This window comes from Arachis ipaensis, chromosome B04, assembly GCF_000816755.2.
Source record: "Arachis ipaensis cultivar K30076 chromosome B04, Araip1.1, whole genome shotgun sequence".
Taxonomy (NCBI): domain Eukaryota; kingdom Viridiplantae; phylum Streptophyta; class Magnoliopsida; order Fabales; family Fabaceae; genus Arachis; species Arachis ipaensis.
The window spans coordinates 24631535-24653588 of NC_029788.2; the positions used below are offsets into that span (position 1 = coordinate 24631535).

General features: G+C 36.4%; 2 long non-coding RNA genes across 2 annotated transcripts in view; one reads left to right on the forward strand and one right to left on the reverse strand.

The window, feature by feature from the left end:
* Window positions 8695–9976, reverse strand: LOC110270581. The gene is made up of 2 exons (XR_002360221.1): window positions 9602–9976; window positions 8695–9306 (listed from the first exon to the last, which is right to left on the reverse strand). It is a non-coding gene; the product is annotated as an uncharacterized LOC110270581 (long non-coding RNA).
* LOC107637707 overlaps window positions 19387–22054 on the forward strand; it is a 3046-nt gene continuing 378 nt past the window's right edge. The window contains exons 1-3 of the long non-coding RNA XR_001619476.2: window positions 19387–20071; window positions 20143–20244; window positions 20358–20469. This is a non-coding gene — a long non-coding RNA (uncharacterized LOC107637707). The remainder of the gene's footprint in view (window positions 20072–20142; window positions 20245–20357; window positions 20470–22054) is intronic.

Here is a 22054-nt window from a genome sequence, read left to right on the forward strand (position 1 = left end):
TTTTTTTTTTTTTTCAAATCGTTATTTATTGATTACAATTTAGTATTTAAATTAAGAAATACACACAACTGAAAGTAATAATGAATTTGAGAAGGAAAGAATGATAATTACCGAAAGCTTTCCCAAAAAATTCAGAAACAAATGTTACGCAACTAGAAAATTGCTTAATATGGATAGATTTATAGATAGATTTGGTCTTTATTACAGACGAATTTTTAGTTACCGACAAAATTATCGACGGATTTTGTCCCCTCTATAAAAACTTCGTCAGAAATTATTTATTGACAGATTTTTACTAGTTACCGACAATTTTTCCTCGGTAAATTCTCCCCTTTATTTCCCTTGGGCGTCAAACTTTCGACGGATTTTTCGTCGGTAATTAGAGACAAATTTTTCGACAAATTTTTCATCAATAATTAGAGACAGATTTTCAGACAAATTTTCTGTCGGTAATTAGAGACAGATTTTTTGACGGATTTTTTGTCGGTAATTATAGACAGATTTTCAACAGATTTTCTGTCGGTAATTTGAGCCTTGGAATACCATTCCAAACTCTGAATATAGACAAAAAATCCGTTTGTAAATCTATCAATAAGATAACATAGAATTTTTTTTAGATTTTTTAATTGCAAAATGAACCTATTTTCATACAAAATAAATATAAAAAAACTCAACTTAACTCATATAAATTATATATTTTTTTTCCTTTGAGGTATATGAAAAATATATTATTTATATAATATTTCTTTGCATATAACTCAACTCATTCAATAATGTATAGTTATACAACCATATAAAGTGAAATTATATCCATGTCTCAGAAACATTAGTAGAGTAGTATCCTTAAAATTTTTAGTGTCATGGAAAGCTTCTATTAATTCTACAATGTTCAATGGTGCATGTGGATTGGCATTTACATAAGAATCCATGATCTGGTTGAGCATTTCTATCACCTCACTCATCTTGGGCCGGTTCTTCGGATTTTTAACCAAGCATTGGTTAGCTACTCTGTTTGTAACACCCTAACTTTTAACACCTTATGATCATACTAAAAGTTTGAGCGCTACTAACCTCTATTCCTTTATTATTTACTATGTTTATTTAATATTGAGCCTTTGCGAATACAAAATGAAACTTTAATTAAGAAAATGAAATAGTTTTTTTTTTTTTTGCTTTCACATACTTAATCACAAATATATATATATATATATATATTCACATAGCATGATATACATAGACTTATTTAAAGACGCTCAAATACAATTCCTACCCCTCTAAAAAAAACCAAAACAATAAATGACGAGGGAAAAATAAAAATCTAAGAACTCATCTCGTAAACATATTCTTCTGTACTCCCACAGTTTCGCAATAAGCCTTCGCACCTGTAGCTGAAAGGGATGGAGATATGGGGTAAGAACTGTGGAGTTCTTAGTAGGGTCGGGGTTAGGAGTTAAGTTCATTCTATATATACTTGGTCAGCAACAACACTCAACAAAGTACGAGCTAATTCAACAATTATAGAACACAAAATCCAGTCACAAGCACACACAATCATAGAAAATACACTCACAAACAAATATGCGTAAACAAGTATGATGCATATCTATCCCTAGTGCAGGTAATGAGCTCATCTGTCGGTTTCGACCCGCTCCCAACGCAACTCAGCAATCTTTGTCTGAGTTTGGTTTCCAGTGTCATAATCTCTGTAAGCAACCTCTGTCTTACAGGTGCGACTCTCTTGAGCTGATGTATGCAAACATGACATCTGTAAGCAACCTCTGTCTTACAGGTGCGACCATCCCCTGGATTGGCCGATGTATCTCTGGAAGCAAAATCTTAATGGACTCACCACCATATCTCTACTCGTTTTTAGCAGATACATAATCATCTTAGCGCGTTCTTTCTTTTGTTTCTTTTATTCCTACTTTCTGCTCTCCTATGGCAGAGGTTTTTTAGATTCTTTTAATCTTTTCTCTATGCTCTTCTGTCGCCGAGGTTTCTTTAATATTTTTTCCTTTTCTTTTCTTTCTTCTTCTTTCTTTCTTATCGTTCATAATATAAATCATCCTCACATTATTCCCTCGCCTTTCCTTAAGTGTCTTATGGAAAAGAATTATAAAGTTCTTTAATTAAGTTTATGTTCTCTAAAACTTTTAGGATTACTTTACTTGCTTGCTTACTCATTAATATTACATATTATAATATTCTTAAAAAATAATATCTTTAATAAATACTAATTATAATAATAATTATTTTAATATAAATAAATAATTTTAAAAAAGTATTTAAAATAATATTTATAATCTTCTTTTAAAACTTAGTTTATAAAATCTTATTTTTAAACTTTTATTAATTACTTTCTAAATCACGAACTTTTTAATATTCTATTTTTAATTTTGATATTTTATAAAATTATATTTGAACCCCCACTTATTTTCATATTAATAAAAATAACCCTAATCTTTTACAAAATAACCATTTTTACCACCTGAAAAATACAATGTAATTACTAATCTTTCTTTTATATCAAAATCGAAACCCTTAGTCCTTTCCTTTTAAAATATTACTTTTATTTTAGTCCATTTTCGAGTCTTTCGATTACCGATTTTTCTTAACTTTTAATTTAATATTTCAACTACCAAATCTCATCAATTTCCTCTAAATACCATATCACAATAGTCCCAAAATCATTAAAATAACCACAGTTAAGCTGTTCATTTTAGCCAAACCAACAAATCACAAGCAACACCAATAATTCAACATAAACTCATTCAAACTCAAATAATAATCAATCAAATCAACATTCACTCATCAAATTCACCTTTAAATATTATAAAGTTACCAAACCCTACTTCCGTACGAAATTAAAACCACGGAAGTTTCGGAGAAGCCTTCTGACCGAGCTGCCGAAGAAGAAAATGTCCGGAATCGTCTATGCCTCCTAAAATTCTAGTTGACCGAACTCAAGGGGTAGGGAAGCTACATCACCGTCGACTTCCACCGATCAAAAGTGACGCCAACACATAAAAGAGGAGGATACAAATACTTTTATCGAATTGGATTTTTTATTGGAGTTACGGATCTCAAAAAATTGGACGCCCAAAAGTTTACGGTGCCATGGCTTCTCACTCTCTCTCACTCACGGCTCTTTGTTTCTTTTCTTTCTTTCCTTGGTTCATTTGAATGAAATGAAGATAATAAAAAATGAGGGTGATGATTGTTATAAAATAACTAAATAAATAAATAAGGAAGAGGTAACAAGTATAAAAATATAAAGAGAGAGAAAGAAGTATTGCAACATAAAAGAGAGAGAGAATTGTTTATTGCTTATGTTACGTTTGCTTCATATTACACTCCTATTTATATGCACATAGGCGGTAACATTTTCAACTCTCATTAAATTCATCTCTCTTGAAAATGTGGCCATTACTAAATGATGGTCATCCACCTCATTTGATCTTATCATAACACTCCCCTTAGATGACCATTTAGGATTATGCCTCATTAAAACCTTACTAAAGAAAAATCCAGTGAAAAAAATCTTAGTGAAGGAAAAAGAGTACAATATTCTTTATGATAGGGACTGCCTCATTAAAAACCTTGTCAAGAAAAACTCAATGGGAAAAAACCTGACCAAAGAAAAAAGAGTACAGTTTCCTCCTCTTGTCAACATCATTTAATGTCTCGAAATCAGCACATCCCAATCTGATGTACCAATCTTTCAAAAGAGAATTTTGGGAGTGACTTTGTGAATAAATCTGCCAGATTATCACTTGAGCGGATCTGTTGGACATCAATTGTCCCTTGATTTTGAAGATCATGAGTGAAGAAGAATTTGGGAGAAATATACTTTGATCTATCACCTTTGATGTATTCGCCTTTAAGTTGAGCAATGCAAGCTGTATTATCTTCAGGACAGTTGGAGCTATCTTATGATCAATCAGTCCACATGATGACAGAATATATTGGATCAAACTCCTGAGCCAAAAATACTCGCGACTTGCTTCATGAATCACTAGTATTTCGGCATGATTAGAAGATGTTGCAGCAATTGTCTGTTTCGTGGACCTCCAAGATATAGCCGTTCCACCATATGTGAACAAGTATCCTGTTTGAGATCTCTCTTTATGTGGATCAGACAAGTATCCAGCATCTGCATAGCCAACTAGGTGTGACTTGGATCTATAGGGATAAAACAATCCCATATCAACCGTTCCATGAAGATATCGAAAGATTTGTTCGATTCCACTCCAATGTCTTCTGATTGGAGAGGAACTATATCTTGCTAGTAAATTTACAGCAAATGAATATCGGGTCGTGTATTATTAGCAAGATACATTAGTACTCCAATGGCACTAAGATATGGAACTTCAGGACCAAGGATATCTCCATTCTCTTCTTTAGGACAGAATTTATCCTTCTCCACATCCAAAGATCTTACGATCATTGGGTACTCAAGGGATGTGACTTATCCATATAAAATCTTTTCAAGATCTTTTCTGTGTATGTCGTTTGATGAATAAAGAACCCATTTTTTGTATGCTCGAGCTGCAGGCCGAGACAAAATTTAGTCTTTCCAAAATCTTTCATCTCAAACTCTTCTTTTAGAGTTTTTATAATTGTTGGAATCTCTTCAGGAGTCCCAATGATATTTAAATCATCAACGTACACAGCAATTATAATGAATCCAGATGCAGATTTCTTTATGAAAACACATGGACATATATCATCATTCTTGAATCCATTTTTGACCAGATATTCAGTAAGACGATTATACCACATTCGTCCATATTGCTTTAGACCATATAAAGATCTTTGTAATTTAACTGAGTATAACCCTTGCGAATATTCATTGGATGGTTTAGATATCTTTAGTCCTTTAGGGACTTTTATATAGATATCCCGATCTAATGAGCCGTACAAATAGGCTGTTACTACATCCATGAAATACATATGCAGTTTATGATATGTAGATAAACTGACCAAATAACGCAATGTTATCGCATCCACTACAGGGGAATACGTTTCTTCATAATCTATACCAGGCCTTTGTGAAAAACCTTGTGCCACAAGTCAGGCTTTATAGCGCACAACTTCATTTTTCTCATTTCGTTTTCTCACAAATACCTATCGGTATCCAACAGGTTTTACATCTTCAGGTGTACGGACTACAGGTCCAAAGACTTCACGTTTTGCAAGTGAGTCTAATTAAGCCTTCATGGCTTCTTTTTATTTTGGCCAATAATTCCTTTGTCGACATTCTTCGACTGATCTTGGCTCAAGATCCTTACTTTCATGCATGATATTTAATGCCACATTATATGCAAATATTTCATTGACAATTGTCTTATTTCGGTTCCATTTCTTTCCTGTAAAGACATAATTTATCGAGATCTCGTCATTTTCACAATTTTCAGGTACCTGAACGTCTTCTGGCGTTAAAACTATATCAGAATTTTGGACAACTGCAGGTGTCTTTACTATGTCTTTTTCAATAGGAATAGTATTCACCTCCTCTCTCTTTCGAGAATTTTTGTCTTTGGAACCGACAGGCCTGCCACGCTTCTGGCGTGAATTTGCTTCAGTGGCTACTTGTCCTACTGGGACATCAATTCGAATTGGGCATTTTCCGCTGGTATATAAGATTTAGTTATCCTCTTTGTATCGGAAAATGCATTAGGCAATTCATTTGCTATTCTTTGCAAATGTATAATCTTTTGAACTTCTAGTTATATGGCCCTGATCGAGGATCTAAATGCATCAAGGATGATGCATTCCAATTAATTCCTTTTCAAGAAGCTTATTCTCTCCCCCTAATGTTGGAAATTTTGATTCATCAAAATGACAATCCGCAAATCGGGCTTTAAATACATCTCCCGTTTGTATCTCAAGATACTTCACTATAGAGGGAGAATCATATCCAACATATATCCCCAATTTTCTTTGGGGTCCCATTTTGGTGCGATTAGGTGGTGCAATGAGAACATATATCGCACACCCAAATATTCTTAAATGGGAGATATTTGGCTGCTGGCCAAAAGCTAATTGCATAGGAGAGAACCGATGGTAACTCGTTGACCTCAAACGAATAAGTGCTGCGGCATGTAAAATAGCATGCCCCCAAACCGAGGTTGGGAGATTTGTTCTCATAAGCAAGGGTCTAGAAATTAATTGGAGGCGCTTAATAAGTGATTCTGCTAACCCATTTTGTGTGTGAACATAAACTACTGGATGTTCAACACTTATTCCATTAGCCATACAATAATCATCAAAAGCTTGGGAAGTAAATTCACCAGCATTATCAAGATGAATTGCTTTGATTGGATTTTCTGAAAATTGTGCTTTTAATCGAATAATTTGAGCCAATAATCTCGCAAATGCCAGGTTGCGAGAAGATAATAAGCATACATGTGACCATCTCGAAGATGCGTCTATCAGGACCATAAAATATCCAAAAGATCCACATGGTGGATGAATAGGTCCACATACATCACCTTGAATCCTTTCTAGGAATTCAGGGGACTCAAATCTAATCTTTACTGGTGATGGCCTTAAAATTAACTTCCCTTGAGAACATGCAGTACAACAAAATTCACTAGATTTAAGAATCTTCTGGTTCTTTAGTGAATGTTCATGAGAGTTTTCAATAATTCTCCTCATCATGGTTGTTCCCGGATGACCCAATCTATCATGCCAAGTTATGAATTCATTTGGACTAGTAAACTTCTGGTTTACAATGGCATGTGATTCAATTGCACTAATCTTGATATAATACAACCCAAATAAAAGTGAGGGTAACTTTTTCTAATATAACCTTTTTATTTAAATCATGAGTTGTGATACATAAATACTCATGATTTCCCTCATTCATTGTTTCAATATGATATCCATTTTGGCGAATATCTTTGAAACTCAACAAGTTTCTCAGAGACTTGGTAGATAATAGTGCATTATTTATTACAAAATTTTGTTCTTCCAGAAAACAAAATTATAGCTCTTCCGGAGCCTTCTATCACATTGTCTGAGCCAATAATACTATTAACATATTATTCTTTTGGCACAAGATGGGTAAAATATATACCACTCTTAAGAATAGTGTGCGAACTTGTATTATACGCAAGACAAATATCTTTAAAATATGTCTTTGCCATTTTTCTTTAAAGACAAATGATAATAATAATAAAATGAGTAGAAGTACATGCACAGTAAAATTATTCACATGAATACTTAACAAACACATACACATATCAAACTATTCCATCATCGATCAAATAGCCAATATTTCCTTCAGGATCCTCAAAGAAATTAGATACATCATAATGAGTGGTAGAATTTTCATAATTTGAAACAAAATTTGTTTCTTTTTCTTTGTCATCCTTTTTCAAGAATGCTTAATAAAGATCAACAAGGTGCCTTGGAGTACGACAGGTACGTGACCAATGACCCTTTTCACCACAACGGAAGCATTTATCCTCAATTGATTTACTTTGCCCAGTGTTTCTTTCTTTATCCCACTTCTGGTGAGATCCTTTCTTGTGAACATAATTTCTTTTCCTTCCATAATTTTTCTCATTACTAAAACTTTGCTATATACCTCTTCTGGGATAATGATTTGCCGCATTTATTTCAGGAAATGGGGCGGCACCAACTGGGCGCGCTTCATGATTTCTTAAGAGTAACTCATTGTTGCGTTCAGCAACAAGAAAGCAAGAAATTAGCTCAGAATATTTTTTAAATTCTTTTTCTCGATTGCTACTATAGGAACACATTCGAGGCATGGAAGGTCGAGAAAGTTTTCTCAAACATATTAGGCTTGAGGAGTTATCACCGTCTTTTGATGATTGTACCTTTCTTCAAGGTCTTTCCGCAGATCTGCAGGATCTTTTAATGCAGGATATTTATTTTTCAATCATACGTCAGGATGACCATGAAGGAAAATCATAGCTTTGGCTATATCCTTCTGGGATGTATCATTTTCAGTCTTAATAGTATTTTCAAGATCCATTGAATCAAGATGAATTTTAACATCTAGTATCTATGGTAAATAATTGTTTCCAAATATATCAAAAGCATTATATTCAAGATAAAAGAGTTTCGACATAATAAAAATTTGTTTCCTGAAGTCTTCCTAAAATTTCGTTAGAGTTTCGTGCTGATAACGTGTTATAAAATAACTAAATAAATAAATAAGGAAAAAGTAACAAGTATAAAAATATAAAAAAAGAGAAAGAAGTATTGCAACATAAAAGAGAGAAAAAATTATTTATTACTTATGTTATGTTTACTTCATATTACACTCTTATTTATATACACATAGGAGATAACATTTTTAACTCTCATTAAATTCATCTCTCTTAAAAATGTGCTCATTTATCCACCTTATTTGATCTTATCATAACAATGATGTGTTAATGAAGGGAGAGCATAATTTTGGTTCCTTGGTTCGGTTAGAATAAAATAAAAGTAAGAAAGAATGATGATGATTAAGGAATATAAAAAGCGTATGTGTTGTTAAAGATATAATTATTTATGTATCTTCTCTGTTTCTGCTTATGCAAAGATCAAAATCAATAAAATCTCTGTTTATGGTGAAGAGTTGATTAAATATATGAAATTATAGGTTGATAAACATGGTCATACCGCAGTTGAGACATCACATGAGTTAATCCATCAGATGGTCCCAATCTCTCTAAACCAAAGTCAGATAGCTTTGCATTCCACTCCTCATCCAGAAGGATATTTGAAGATTTGAAATCTCTGAAAATTATCTAAATATGCCACACATAGATAGTTAGCACAAGAATTACAAGATGCATAATACATTTGACTATCTTTCAGTTTAGCTAGTTACTGCTTCATTTTGGTCCTTGACTATCTATCATACCAAAGTTAGGTAAATAACTGATTTTCTTACATATTATTTGGCTGAAGAAATTCGGCATAGCGAAGGAATCCAACTGCTTAAAGTACAAGAATTACTACCGAAAACGCGAGCAATGTGTGAACTTCCTAAGTGCTTTTCTGCTTTTGATGCATTTTCTTTAGAGGATTCTGGCAAGCCAGATGATGTAGATGGACCGTTGTTTACGTTTTGCGAAAAAAAAGTGATCTCAATCAGATGAATTACTTGAGCTAAGTAAAATTTCAAATTAAACACAGGAAGGACAAGACATTTAAAGAGGGATTAGAGGCAAGAAATGCAAGACTTGCAATTTCATGACTGTGCAATTGCGCTTGGACGATCATGATTCTGGTTCGCCAACTATCTTGTTGCAGTTACATGAGCTGAATCATTGACTCCTGAACCTGAAATGTAATGTGAAGCATCAGGATCATAAAGCATCACTTCACTACACTGAAAATTCTTGGAATGCAGTTAACAATTAAGATAAGAAAGAGTTAGTTGGAAAATATATGTTCTTATATTCCCATCTTAAGATTATATCAAAAGCTATTAGGCTCTGTGTTTAAGATTTAGACAAGAAGTTTCATGAAACTATAATGAAGCAAGTACTAAAACATTTGTCATAGGAATTTTATCAAACACTTAGCATGCATACTTTAAACTTAGTTTAGATAGGCCTGTTCAAAAATCTCTCACCTCTACCTTGACTTAGCCTAAGTAGTGAGCTGACATTCCACTCCTTTTTGGCTTGTGAATGAAGCTCCGATTGATGGTGAAGATTGAGAAGAGTGATTTTCTCGAATGAGCTTACTAGTGGAGTTCATCATCATCAGAAGAGTACAGAAATTGTTTTTTTTATAAAATAAGGGTATAGAACAAATTTTTATGCTGCTGTTAGGCTCTGATTCCACTTTCTATAGATTAATTCTAGTTCTGATTTTGGTAGAGTTTTTATGATTTAGAAATATTTAAAGTGGTTTATGAGTTGCAATAAGAAAAGATTATGTCAACAAAAAAAAAAATAAAGAAAAGGAATTTCATAGATCAGATCAAGCTATCACAGATCGAAAAACATAGATACTTGAATACATGGATACAATAGTTGTTGAAAAGATAACCTGTGTGGCAGAGAGAGCTCTGCGATGGCGGCGATGAAGGGAGCAGACGCGTGACGAGAGCGGCGGAGAGGGTTCTACGACGATGGTGACGAAGGGAACAACGTGACGAGAGCGGCGCCGGAGGGGCTCGTGCGATGCGAGCAGCGGCGGTAGTGACGGAGAGAAGAAGTAGCTCGTTGACGGAGAGAGGAACAAGCTCGTTTGATAATGTGTAGTATGAATGGAGTTCGATAGGGTGGGGATAATGCTAGGTTTAATTCAATTTTTCTGACAAAATATTTTAAATTACAGACAGATTTTTTGTCTGTAATAATTCAACAAAATGCAGCAGAATTTTCGTTGGTAATTATTTTTCACGAAAAAAAATAATTTTTTCAACAGAATTATCGACAGATTCTCTTTTCCATCTGTAATTTATGCTAATTCATTTTTTTACGTTTCCGACAGAAATTCTCTCACAAAATCTGTCTGTATTTCTGTGGGATAAAATCTGTCAAAAATATCTGTCTGTAATAAATAATTTTCTAATAGTGTTAATCACTTTTGACAATATAATTGAAATAGGAAAACTATTGGTACTGTACAAATTTTAACAGAATAAATAATTAAGTAGTCAAATAATCTATCAAATTTAACATAGTCAATACATTGGTTGTGAATTATATTGATTGCAATGAATTGAGTAAACTTACATAGTCTAAGTTATATTATATATGAAAGAAAGGGAGTATGTTAACCAAATTAAGTTGGTCTAGTGGTTAGTTTATTAGTCTACTAACCAAATTGGTCAAAGGTTTGAATCTCACCTTATACATGTAGTAATCCATTGACCAGCGACAAACCCTTAAATGGAATTTAGTATCGCAGAGTTAATTAGTGAATCAGATACAATTCTTGAGATTTTTTTAAAGAGAATATGAATTCAAATTATCATGAGAAATATTTAAAATCTAATGATAAAAACATCTAGAATATAAAAAAAAAACATCTAAATTCCAACAATAACAAACATCCAAAAATCATTATAAAATCATTTTAAATCCCAAAATCATTTAGAAAAAATAATATCCAAAATCATTTTAAAAATTTCAAAACCTAACAAACCGAAGCATGTATTCAAAAAAGGTTGGAAAAAAAATAAAAAAACTAAAAAATGCCACATTTATACTTTTGTTATTCTGTTTTAAAACTCTACCTAATCTATTTCAACATGAAATTTTATTAAAGTAATGCCACATTTATACTTTTGTTATTCTTTTACAAAGTATTTGTTGCGCGCCTTTTTCTTTGAAAACGTGAGATAGTTTTTGAAAAGTTTTTCACTTTTTATGAGCAATGCATTCGAAAGTATTTTAATCCTACTCTTGAGTCTTGTAAGCTCTGTTTTCGGTTTTAGGCATTCTTCTTATTGTAAACCTTATACTTCTTTGACTCAGCTTGATTTTGTTCAAACTACTGCGCTACCTTTTCTTTTATCGTTCCTATCGGACTTCTTTGCTCCGGGTGTTATTCTTGAGGTTGCCAAAGTGATTTTCTTTCCGTCATTCTTCACTCCTTGTACATTCTTGATTATTTGTGATCTCAACAATCCTTTCAAGCTCTTACTATTTTTGTTCTTGTCACTTGTCCTTTTCCAAGGCCTTGAATCCCTCTGAATAAACTTGAGGATTGTCTTAGAGTCTCGTATGACCATTAGGCATAGCAAGCGAAGCGTTAGTCTCTTTAGAATGCAGTTCCTGAACGTGAAAAGGTAGAGCGGTAAGTGTTCAATATTATGAGGAGTTGTGGGGGTTTTGTTCCTTGCGAGAGAGTTTGCAAGTATTAGGTTTGTGACCGGTTATAGGGTTATAAAGCGTCATATGGAATTGGGAAGTTGAAATTTGGAAGTGGGTACGATATCTGTGAGTGAACGTTATATCCGTTGCCTTAATACCAGCCTGCTTTGTAGCCTTTTGCCACTTTAACCACCGCCCTACTTTGAGAATGCCTATCTTAAAAACTTGCACCTATTGTGTTTCTCTGAATGTTTGCAGAGCCTTGAAACTATATAACCTTTTGCATCAAGCCTTCTTTTATCTTCTGCCTTACAATATACCCTAACTTTATATTTAAGTCTCATGGTAATATGGTATTTGAACGTTTATATGTATATATATGCTAAGATTTCTTACATTTCTAAATAGCATTTGAAAGTAGAATACTAAGACTAAGTATTATCCTATGTATCACTTGAATTTTCGAGGGCAAAAATTTTTATAAGTGGGGTAGAATGTAAGACCCCGAATTTTAAAAACTTATTGATAAATTATTTATGATCTATGATATTTAATTAAGATTATATTTTTAGAGATTTTCGTATACAAGTAGAGTAATTCTTATTTATAATTTAGAGTTCTTATAATTGAAAAATAATAAATATTTTATATGTCTTAATTTTAATATCTAGATTTTTAACTTTATTTTATAAATAAAAGAGAGTTAATTTACTTATCTTTAAGTTTTACTAAGTTAGTATTTGAATGGAAATAATTTAATAAATTGTAACTGGAAGGTATTTTAAAGATAGAGATTTTATATTTAATTTGGTTTTTGATTATTATTTTACCTTTCTAATTATTTTATGAAATTACACTACTAACCTTACTTTTAAATGAAAATACCTAAACTACCCCACACCACCCCCAAACCCTAACACGTACACTCACTCACACACCTTTCACCCTCAGCCGTAACCCCCTATCCTAAACACACACACACACAACCAATAAGCAGCAGCAACATTGCAATAAGAAAGAAAAGGAAGCAGAAAGGGAGATAGAGACAGAGAGCTGCAACAGGGAGAAGAAGAGAAGAGGGAGGGGCGCTGGCACCGGCAGGCCTCGCCACCGCCATCGCCGGCGAACCGATCGCGCGCGAGAGAGAGAGAATTCGTGTCAAAGAGAGAGAGGGAGCTCGTGCCTCAGCGCCGTCGCACATGGATCCACGAGCTGCGCCCAGTCGTTGTCGTGTTGCGTCGAGGAGGATGGCCGAGAGTGAGCGACGCTGGGAGAGAGGGAGACGCTAGCCACAGCCGCTGCCGATCGCGCTCCAGCACGCCGCCATCACCGCGTCACTTGCGTAGTTGCCGATCCGTCCACAAGACGCTGCGGAGGGGAGTCGCGCCGCGCATATGCGTTGCCGTCCGTCAAGCCCTCGCAGTCAGTGGTATGGGAAATCGTGATTCACACTTTTCACAACTCCGCATAACTAACCAGCAAATGCACTGGGTCGTCCAAGTAATAAACCTTACGTGAGTAAGGGTCGATCCCACGGAGATTGTCGGCTTGAAGCAAGCTATGGTCATCCTTGTAAATCTTAGTCAGGCGGATTCAAATGGTTATGAAGTTTTAATAATTAAAAGATAAATAAAACATAAAATAAAATAAAGTTACTTATGTAATTCATTGGTGGGAATTTCAGATAAGCATCTGGAGATGCTTTGTTGCTTCTGAACCTCTGCTTTCCTATTGCCTTCTTCCAACCATGCGTGCTCCCTTCCATGGCAAGCTGTAGGATCCTCTCAGTGAAAATGGCCCTCTACGGTTTCTGCACGGCTAATCAACTGTCAGATTTCTCGTCTCGGATGAAAAATACCAGGCACAGCTACCGCATGGCTAATCATCTGTCGGTTCCCGCTAGCGTCGGAATAAGATCCATTGATCCTTTTGCACACTGTCACTGCGCCCAACATTCGTAGGTTTGAAGCTCGTCACAGTCATCCCTTCCTAGATCCTACTCGGAATACCACAGACAAGGTTTAGACTTTTCGGATCCCAGGAATGCTGCCAATGGTTCTAGCCTATACCACGAAGATATTAATCTCACGGACTTGGTCCGTGTATTAGATATCCAAGAGAATATACTCCAGCTGTCGTCCAATGACTACGTTGAACATCATGTAGACCGCTTTGTGGTTGTCAGGCATGCGGATCTTGGCTAAGCGAGTAACGAAGATTGGGTGATTGTCACGGGTCACCCGTTCATTCTGACTTAACTGAATTAAGAACAAGAGTATATCTTGGAGAAAAAGTAGGCGTGAATTGAAAGAAAAATAATAGTATTTGCATTAATTCATGAAGAACAGCAGAGCTCAACACCTTAATCTATGGGGTGTAGAAACTCCACCGTAGAAAATACATAAGTGAAAATAGGTCTAGGCATGGCCGAATGGCCAGCCTCCATGTTCTAAAGACTAAACATCTAGAGATGGTCAAAAAGAGGACCAAAGAGAAAAAAGACAAAAAAGACTCCTTAATAAATCTCTAAAAGTAGTTTTTATACTAAACTAGTAATCTAGGGTTACAGAAAAAGAGTAACTAAGTGCAGATAGTGCAGAAATCTACTTCCAGGGCCCACCTGGTGTGTGCTTGGGCTGAGCATTGAAGCTTTTTCGTGCATAAACTGTTCTTGGAGTTAAACGCCAGCTTTGGTGCCAATTTGGGTGTTTAACTCCAATTCTGGTGCCAGTTTGCGCGTTTTACGCTCGAAAGTTTTAGGCTAGATTTGGACGCCAGTTTGAGCCATCAAATCTCGAGAAAAGTATGAACTATTATATATTGCTGGAAAGCCCAAGATATCTACTTTCCAACGCAGTTGAGAGCGCGCAAATTGGGCTTATGTAGCTCCAGAAAATCCACTTCGAGTGTAGGAGGGTCAGAATCCAATAGCATCTGCAGTCCTTTTTCAGCCTCTAAATCAGATTTTTGCTCAAGTCCCTCAATTTCAGCCAGAAAATACCTGAAATTATAGAAAAATACACAAACTTATAGTAAAGTCCAAAAATGTGATTTTTGAATAAAAACTAATAAAAATATAATAAAAACTAACTAAAACACACTAAAAACTATGTAAAAACAATGCCAAAAAGGGTATAAATTATCCGCTCATCACAACACCAAACTTAAATTGTTGCTTGTCCCCTTGCAACTAAAATCAAAATAAGATGAAAAGAAGAGAATATACAATAAATTTCAAATATCAATGAAGCTCAGTTCCAATTAGATGAGCAGGGCTAGTAACTTTTTGCTTCTGAATAGTTTTGGCATTTCACTTTATCCTTTGAAGTTCAGAATGATTGGCATCCATAGGAACTCATAATTCAGATAGTGTTATTAATTCTCCTAGTTCATTATGTTGATTCTTGAACACAGCTACTTTATGAGTCTTGGTCGTGACCTTAAGCATTTTGTTTTCCAATATTACCACCGGATACATAAATGCCACAGACACATACCTAGGTGAACCTTTTCAGATTGTGACTTAGCTTTGCTATAGTCCCCAGTTAGTGGTGCCCAGAGCTCTTAAGTACACTCTTTTTACTTTGGACCACGACTTTAACCGCTCAGTCTCAAGCTTTTCACTTGACACCTTCACGCCACAAGCACATGGTTAGGGACAACTTGATTTAGCCACTTAGGCCGGGATTTTATTCCTTTGGGCCCTCCTATCCATTAATGCTCAAAGCCTTGGATCCTTTTTACCCTTGCCTTTTGGTTTAAAGGGCTATTGGCTTTTTCTGCTTGCTTTTTCTTTTTTTTTCTTTTTCTTTCTTTTTTCGCCATTTTTTTTCGCAAGCTTTGTTTTTCACTATTTTTTCTTGCTTCAAGAATCAATTTTATGATTTTTCAGATTATCAATAACATTTCTCTTTTTTCATTATTCTTTCAAGAGCCAAAAATTTTAACATTCATAAACAACAATATCAAAAATATGCACTGTTCAAGCATTCATTCAGAAAACAAAAAGTATTGCCACCACATCAAAATAACTAGATTATTTTCAAGATATAATTCAAAATTTATGTACTTCTTTTTCTTTTTCAGAAAACATTTTTCATTTAAGAAAGGTGAAGGATTCATAGGACATTCATAGCTTTAAGGCATAGACACTAAACATTAATGATCATGTAATAAAGACACAAACATGGATAAAACAATAAGCATAAAAATCGAAAAACAGAAAAATAAGGACAAGGAGATCAAAGAACGGATCCACCTTAGTGACGGCGGTTAGTTCTTCCTCTTGAAGATCCTATAGAGTGCTTGAGCTCCTCTATGTCTCTTCTTTGCCTTTTTTGCTCCTCTCTCATGGCCTTTTGGTCCTCTCTGATTTCATGGAGGATGATGGAGTAGTGCTCTTGGTGCTCCATTCTTAGTTGCTCCATGTTAGAACTCAAATCTCCTAAAGAAGTGTTGAGTTGCTCCCAATATTTGTGTGGAGGAAAATGCATCCCTTGAGGCATTTCAGGGATTTCATGATGAGGAACTTCCTCATGCTCTTGTTGAGGTCCATGAGTGGGCTCTCTTGTTTGCTCTATCCTTTTCTTAGTGATGGGCTTGTCCTCTTCAATGAGGGTGTCTTCCTCTATGACAACTCCAGCTGAATTACATAGGTGATAGATGAGATAAAGAAAGGCTAACCTTACCAAAGTGGAAGACTTGTCAGCCACCTTGTATAGTTCTAGAGATATGATCTCATGAACTTCCACTTCCTCGTCAATCATGATACTATGGATCATGATAGTTCGGTCCACAGTAACTTCAGACCGGTTGCTAGTAGGAATGATAGAGCGTTGGATGAACTCCAACCATCCCCTAGCCACGGGTTTGAGGTTAGGCCTTCTCAATTGAACCGGCTTGCCTCTTGAGTCTCTCTTCCATTGAGCTCCTTCCACACAGATGTCCATGAGGACTTGGTCCAACCTTTGATCAAAGTTGACTCTTCTAGTGAAAGGATGAGGATCTCCTCTCATTATTGGCAAGTTGAATGCCAACCTTACAGTTTCCGGACTGAAATCCATGTATTTTTCCCGAACCATTGTGAGCCAATTCTTTGGGTTCGGGTTCATACTTTGATCATGGTTCTTAGTGATCCATACATTAGCATAGAACTCTTGAACCATTAAGATCCCGACTTGTTGGATGGGGTTGGTGAAAGTTTCCCAACCTCTTCTTCGAATCCCACGTTGGATCTCTGGATATTCACTCTTTTTGAGCATGAAGGGGACCTTAGGGATCACTTTTTTCTCAGCCACAACTTCATAGAAGTGGTCTTGATGGACCTTTGAGATGAATCTCTCCATCTCCCATGACTCGGAGGTGGAAGCAATTGCCTTTCCTTTCCTCTTTCTAGAGGTTTCTCCGGCCTTAGGTGTCATTAGTGGTTATGAAAAAAAAAACAAAAAGCAAAGCTTTTCCCACACCAAACTTAAAATGTTTGCTCGTCCTCGAGTAAAAGAAGAAAAAAATGAGGAGAAGAAGAAATGGAGGAGATCGAGGGGAGGAGTGGATTCGGCCAAGGGAGGGAGAAGTTTGTATGATGTGTGAAAATGAAGGTGGTAAGGAGGGATATTTATAAGGTAAGAGGAAAGGTGAGGTAGGTAGGGTTTTATGATGGATGGATGTGAGTGGTGAAGAGAGTATGGAGAAGAGGGTAGGATTTGATAGGTGAATGGTGTTTGTGAAAGAGTTATTGATGGGATTGGTCAAGGGTATTTGGGGAAGAGTGTTATGGAAAGGTGTGAAGAGGAGAGAAGAAGATGTGGGGTAGGTGGGGATCCTGTAGGGTCCACAGATCCTGAGGTGTCAAGGAATTCTGCTCCCTGCACCATTCTGGCATTTAAACGCCCCCTGTGTGCCAATTCTGGCGTTTAACGCCAGCTCTGCTACCTTTCCTGGCGTTAAACGCCAGTCTGATGCTCCTTTCTGCCGTTTAACGCCAGCCAGACACCAAACACCCTTTTCTGGCGTTAAACGCCCAGAATGCTGCTCATTCTGGCATTTAACACCCAGAATGCTACCAGACTGGGCGTTAAACGCCCATTCTGCTATCCTTACTAGCATTTAAACACCAGTAAGCCTGTCCTCCAGGGTGTGCTATTTTTTATGCTGTTTTTTGTTTTGCTTTAATTTGTAGTTGTTTTTGTGACTTCACATGATCATCTACCTAAAGAAAACATAAAATAATAATGGAAAACAAACAAATAAATATAATTAAATAACATTGGGTTGCCTCCCAATAAGCTCTTTTTTAATGTCAATAGCTTGACAGTGAGCTCTTAGAGAACCTCACAGAGATTCAGAGCTTAATGTTGGCCTCCCAACACCAAACTTAGAAGTTGAGTGTGGGGGCTCTGTTTGACTCTGTATTGAGAGAAGCTTTTCATGCTTCCTCTCCATGGTTACAAAAGAAGATCCTTGAGCCTTAAACACGAGGGAGTCCTCATTCAATTGAACGACTAACTCTCCTCTGTCCACATCAATCATAGCTTTTGCTGTGGCTAGGAAGGGTCTTCCAAGGATAATAGATTCATCTTCATCCTTCCCAGTGTCTAGGATTATGAAATCAGCAGGGATGTAAAGGCCTTCAACCTTCACTAAGACATCCTCTACAAGTCCATAAGCCTGTCTCCTTGATTTGTCTGCCAATTCTAGTGAGAATCTTGTAGCTTGTACCTCAAAGATCCCTAGTTTCTCTATTACAGAGAGTGGCATGAGGTTTATTCCTGATCCCAGGTCACACAGAGCCTTCTCAAAGATCACGGTGCCTATGGTACAGGGTATTAAGAACTTTTCGGGATCCGGTTTCTTCTGAGGTAATTTCAGTTGAGCCCAAGCATTCAATTCATTGATGAGCAATGGAGGTTTATCCTCCCAAGTCTCATTACCAAATAGCTTGGCATTTAACTTCATGATTGGTCCTAGATACTGAGCAACTTGCTCTTCAACAATATCTTCATCCTCTTCAGAGGAAGAATACTCATCAGAGCTCATGAATGGTAACAGTAAGTTTAGTGGAATCTCTATGTTCTCTATATGAGCCTCAGATGTAAGACCCAGAACCTTTGAAAAGTCTTTTTATGATCAAGTCTCAAATCATATAATTATTTATAACCTTAATTTCAGAAATTATTTTATTAAAGATAATTAAGGCAAGTCTTGATTTATTGAATTTGAGATAAGTTATGATTATTATCCAATTTTACAATTATTGGATTATTTTCCACATTTGAATTATAAAATCGGTAGTTGTGAAATAATAAGGATTTTTATATGATTTGGATTAAATAATTAATATTTTAAATATTAGTACTGCTACTTTGAAAAATAAAGAGTTTAATTATATTATCTCTAATTATTTTGATTTAGGCATTTTATGGAAAATAATTTGTAAAATTGATGAGCAAATAGTGTTTTTCTATATACAATTAGTGTTGGATTTAATTTGGATTTCAATTACTATATTATTCCCAATTTTATTTGAAATTACTAAAATGCCCCTAACCCTAATTTTTGAAAATGAAACCCTAACCCTGAAACCCTAACCCATGACCCGGTTACCTTCTCCCCCAACCCAGAGGCAGCAACACAAACGCTCCCCCTTTTTCCTCAAAATAATACACTCAACAGCAGTAGCAGGTCTTCCCCCTTTTCCCAACATAACGCAACACACACGGCTTTCCATTCCCATGAAAGAAAGAAATTGAGGCAGAGAGGGAGATGGAGCTTGAGAAGGGAGATTGGGCAGAGAGGGAAGGGCTGCACTGTGACCACCGCCCAGCCGTCGCGCCGCCTTGGGGTCCGCCGTCAGGTCCGAGTCGAAGGAAGGGAGAAGCCGCTCTGTCAGCGTCGCGCAGAGAGGGACTCGCCGCCAGCTCCGTCGTCCTCACTGCTGCGCCACCGTCGGGCCCGCAATCGTGGAGGAAGCACAGCGCCACCATGGGTCCTTTTCTGTCGAACTCGAAGGAGGAGGAAGGCCGATACTGGGCAACGCTGGGAGAGAAGGAGACGCGAGCTGGAGGAGCTGCGTCCAGTCGCCGCCGACGCGCCATTGACCGCCGCTGTTCTGCCGCGCCGAGGGTCCCTTTCCTGCTAGATCTGCTGCCATGAAACCCCGCAGTGCCTCTGGTTGCCGGAAAACGGTAGTGGATGTTGGTGCTGGGTTAGCGCCGCCACTGCTGCTGGCCGTTTCGAGTTGCTCCGCCGTCTCTGCCACCGGAAAATCACTGCCGGTAAGGGTCCTTGCATTTGGTCTTCATTCCTTTCTATTCCTGGGTTTTATCGCCATGACGTTGTTGTGCAGTCGCGGTTGTCGGAGTCTTTCATCGCCGCTGCCGCTTGAGGTGGTTGACGGAGTCGCTGCCAGGTTGATATGGAGCTGCGGCTGTTTCGTTTCGCTAGCTCAGTAAGTAAATTATGTTTCGAAAAGCCTCGCGTTAGTATTCGGTTGTGTTTGGTTAATGAATATGAGTTTTGGTAATGTGGGGTCGAGTCCTGATTATTGTATGTTGCGATTAGTGTTGCTATAGTTATTGCGGACGTGACTGGGAGCTAAGGTTTTGGTTGCCGTCAGTTTGGGTTGAGGCGGAAAGGACCCTGTGACGCGTTTGGGCTATGGTTTTACGTTGAGGTAGGGGCGCTTTCCAAAAACTATGTTTTGTGTATTGGAATTATTACATATGGATATTGGTGCGAGATATTGTGTATTTGGTGACTGTATCTGCCTTATGTATTATTTGATTGACTCGAATGACTATGGATGTTGGTTTGGCTGAATTGTTGTGCCGCTTTGTGAAATGTAATGTCTGAAGTTGATTCTTTAAAGATTTGAAATATGAGTTTAATCCGTTGAGGATTGGTTTGAATTGAGTCAATTATTTTGATGATGTGAAAGATAGAATACTCTTGAAATTCAGCCTGGGTTGCTTTAATTGATTTGGTTTTGATAAATGATTTATTGCTGTACCGATTCTTTAAAGCTTTGAAAATGAGTTAAATCGGTTGATATTGAGTTGATTTTTAAATGGTTTTCTTGAGATATGCCACTGAGGCGACTATTGGATTTAGCTTGCTTTTGAATTGATTTCTGGTTTTGAGCTGTTGAAAAGGAATGAGAAACGGTTTAGTTGGGACCCGAACCGGGTGGCAAAAGTCCAAGTTTTAGGGGAGGTGCTGCCGAAATTTCTACAAAATCCTAGTCTTGTTTGAAAAGTTATTCAAAAAGGGTTGGATTCGAGAAGTTGTATTATTTGATTTATTAAGAGAATATTTATGTTTTTAAGCTTAATTTATTTAGTGAACTTTATGCCTTGAGTTCGACTTTTTTAGAAATGAACTATTTTTACCGTTTGAATCACTGAATGAAAGAATGATGCTCTAATATTGATTTCAATATAAAAAGGAGCTTTTAGTGATTTCAAAGGAATCTAGACTTTTGATTGAGTAATTAAGTTTGAGGTATTTTGGAAGAGTTAGAAAAATGGGTTCCAAAAAGAAACCTGAAAGTGGTTTGATTCAAATGAACCGATTCCTTTTCAAATGAGTTGATTTTTGGACCGGGTTGGAACTTGTGATTTTGTATGGTCAGTTTCATAATAAATTCAGTTTTATTTACTTGAACCGAGAATCCTTGATTTTAATAGTTTCAATGAATTTTAAGGAATTGATATAGGTTGACCTTCCCTAAAGACTTGGGACTCCGTGCGAGAAACTTTTGCTATAAAATCCCATTGTTGTATGGGTGATTTTGAATACTTTGAAATAAATTCTTAACTTGCCATGGTTTTGGAAGTTTTGGAAAGAGAATGCCAAGAGTGGCTTTGTTTTAAAAAGGGAACTCACTTTGAGTAAATTTGGCTTATGAGCCTGAGATGATTTGAGAAACGAGATTTCTAAAGCCAAGGCTGAAAAGAGTTGAAACTTGATTTCAAAGTGAAACAATTTGAGAAAAAGTGATTTATGGCTTAAATGCCGGTTTTATGAATTTGATGATGTTGGATGGTGGAAGTGCTGTTTTGTTATGGGCCGGAATGGCTGTGTATGATTATGAATATTGGCTGGTTTTAAATTGAATCGCGAGCCGGAATGGCTGTGTATGATATTGATTTATGGCTGATTGCCGAATGAGCTATGGGCCGTATGACTGACTATAAATTATGAATTTAAGCCGAATGGCTGAGATGGATGTTGATCCATGGCTGGGACTAAATGAAATA